Genomic DNA, 3,276 nt, shown 5'->3' on the forward strand with positions numbered 1-3,276 from the left:
TGAGCGTCCTGTAGCGTTAAAACGGTCGGCATCATGTCATCGGGAGTTGAAGACGTTTCTTTGCCCGCCTAATTTTTGTGAACGTGAACTCGGCCGCATTTCGCCGCATCGTGGTCGTCGTGGTGTGGAACGTAGGGCTCGCCGCTTCGGAAGTCTTTGTTGATTTCGTGTGTTCTGTTATGCTGTGTACTAAATGCCTGACGACGACATTACGCTACCTGCATCGCTTGCTGTGCGTAAAGGCCCGTTCACACTAGCGACGAAGCGACGCGAAAGCGATGAAAGCGACGGAAATTTCTGTCGCTTTCGCCGCCTTTCATCGCTTTCGTCGCGCGACGAAAGCGATCGGTCTCGACCAAATTTTGTCGCCTCCGTCGCGCCGTCGCTTTTGAAGCGGAAGCAGGAGGCGAGACTTCCTGACGTCATATCCTGCCAAAGCACCCGGATGCTGTGTTTCCACAAGCGGCGAAGCTCCCGTGAAGTCTCACTGCGAGCGCGAGACAATAACAAGAAAAGCAAAAAATAGTCGTCGCCCGTCGCTCGATGTCGCGTGCAAGTGTGAACAGCAAAGGTTGCGATCGCTTTCGCTTTCGTCGCGTCGCTTCGTCGCAAGTGTGAACGGGCCTTAAAGGGGAATGCTGTTCTGATTAACGGAGTTGAAACCGTCGGTGAGGGGGGGGGGGGGGATAGAGGTATACAGCTTTGCTGTAAAAGTCTCTTGTCTTCGAAGCACGAAGCGTTCTAGCTCGAGGAGGAGAGTCTCTGTGTTTTTGTTTTTTTTTACTATGCTTTTTTTTCTTTATTGCATATAGAACAAACAGGCACGTGAATGACTACGACGCTGGTTTAAAACATATCAGTGTCGGTTTAAAACCCGCTCACCGAACTTTGGTGGTCAAAAACTATCATACACATCGAAAGAAGACAATTCTTATAAAATTGGTAACCACGTAAGCTCCGGGCACTGCATATTAATTACGCGTTACGAAGCGCTCTAGCGCGAGGCGTAAACGAGTGTCCGGGTGTTGTAGCACCGTGACATGAGAGGACGATTACGACGACGGGAGATGCCAGCCCCAGCCCCTAAGCGGCTCGGCTCCTAAAAAGAAGTAGGTGCCGACAGAAGTAACTGGAGCATGGGAGCTGTGGCCGAACCGCATAGGGGCACCGTGTAGTTGCACCGGCGGTAAACGAAAGGGGCAGAACACGCATGCGCGCCTGCCGACGGTGATAGCATTAAGAATTTTTCGGTTTTTCTTCATTAGGCTGCTTGGTTTTATTAAAAGCTTTTTAGCAAGAGATTTCCTCCTCGTTCATTTTGTAAAAGACATAAGCATGTGCCCCATGCACAATGCATGTGCTCAGCCATCTCACAAGCGTCAGCTGCTTAAGTGGGCTGGGAAATTATATGCACTGTTCCTGTAAATAAAGATTCCTATTATTATTATCCGCTCGTACAGCCGGCTGTGAGGTAGGTCGGGGCGCCAAGACAGCACATGAAAGAAAACAGCGTGTTTACGGAGTCACGAAACGTTTTCGTCCGCGGTCGTACAACCGAATGCACTGAAGAGGCAAAGTTCTCGCACAAGGGTAAAGACAAACGCAAGCGAAAAGAAGAAACTTGTAGAGCAGACACGCAACTACACACCGCAACTTAGAGCTCAGCGGACCGGCGCACGCCGTCAACGCAGCCGCCTAAAGTCCCTCCAACTCGCGACCAGAGCGCCCACCCGGGAAGGCACAGTCGGCGCAGTTACGAAACTGAAATAAGTATCTAAAAAAAAAAAATGTTGCACGACACGACCGCGCCGAACAGCACCGCCAAGCGCCGCCTCAAATGGTCCACAGGATAAAGCTGAACATTATTCTGTGGTCTGGTCCACAGAATAAAGCTGAACACTATCCTGTGGACTGGTCCACAGAATAAAGCTGAACACTATCCTGTGGACTGGTCCACAGAATAGGCACTGCGAAATGTTTATTGCTCCCAGAGAATGGGAAGAAAAGAACTGGGGATGGGTGTCGGTCATCCATGGTGGGTGGCGTCCCTAGAAATAACCGTCTTTGAAACGCTGCGGTGCTTGGGGGTCATGCTAATGCTCAGATTTCATTCTAGAACTATACAATGTACAGTCTGCAAAAAAGAAAAAAAAAAAAAGCTTAGAGGTCCGTCGAGAGGTCCGAGGTCTAGAGTTCAAGACAAACAAGGCGTACACGCGTACTTGAGGACGAGGGCATGATTAGAGTGACAGCACAGGGGGCCAGTAGGGACAGAGATGTCTAACGTGCAAGCAATGCCGACCACTTCGGACGGCCCTTTTCAGGAGGCCGCAAGATATAAAGGTATACCTTGGAGCCGTAGCCGTAGACAACTCAAGGCCAGCTCTAGAGAGTGGAGGGGGTGAATTCTGTTCCACACAAATCCGTCACGCAAACACCAGCTCAGACCGCATTGTATCAATGATAATGATGGCCCTAAATTGTTTTTCAAGTCAACCACCGAGGCGGTTTACAGTCCCATAAAATACCTTCCAGAACAAATCAGGCACCTCTTTAGTTTGAAAGCCAGTTTGCTCCCCGATAGCGTTTGCCCACTTGGTGCTTAGGGAGGTAGGACATAGATGATAGTGTACGCCCGTCGTCTTCCACGAATAGTTAGTGCAGCCACTCGCCCAGAGAGAGAGAGAGAAAGACTTTATTTATGGCCAGCAGGGAGTGAGAGGTCGGGATGCGCAGAGCCTCCACATCCCACCCACGTTCACGACGTCTTCGGGACTAGGCCCCGCCGGCGTCGGCGTGAGCGGTGCGCGAAAGGTACTCGGGAGTTCGTCCTTTTCCCCCCCGTCTGCGACACGCTCCGCTTCTGCCTGGCGAGAGCAGCCCCGAGCTGCTGGACGGCTAGAGTTTGTGCGTCCAGGGCCGTCGAATATACGGCACTCGTTATGGTGTTCGGCAGCCGGCCGTAGCGGTACCACCAACTACGCAGTGAACATCGTCAGGTTGATCTTCGGCAAAATGTTAAATAACGACGCTGAATGTACGGCAGCTAGCTCACAGGAGGCAGGCAGTGCTTGTTGCGACGTAATAGCTATGGCCAGCATAGTAACAGCTTCGCGTAGCACAAGGTGGCCAGCCCAGCAGAAATCCATTCGCTGCGGCTGCGCTGTGCAGCTGCCGGGAGCCCGACGTCAAAATTCTTGTGCGGGGGCACAAAACCTTTAACATCTTCTCTATTTGGTGTGATAAAGAGGACTACGATGGAGAACGCACTACATC

The sequence above is a fragment of the Haemaphysalis longicornis genome, unplaced genomic scaffold, assembly GCF_048455015.1.
Source record: "Haemaphysalis longicornis isolate Haplotype H1 unplaced genomic scaffold, Haemaphysalis longicornis Haplotype H1 scaffold_2, whole genome shotgun sequence".
NCBI classification, from domain to species: domain Eukaryota; kingdom Metazoa; phylum Arthropoda; class Arachnida; order Ixodida; family Ixodidae; genus Haemaphysalis; species Haemaphysalis longicornis.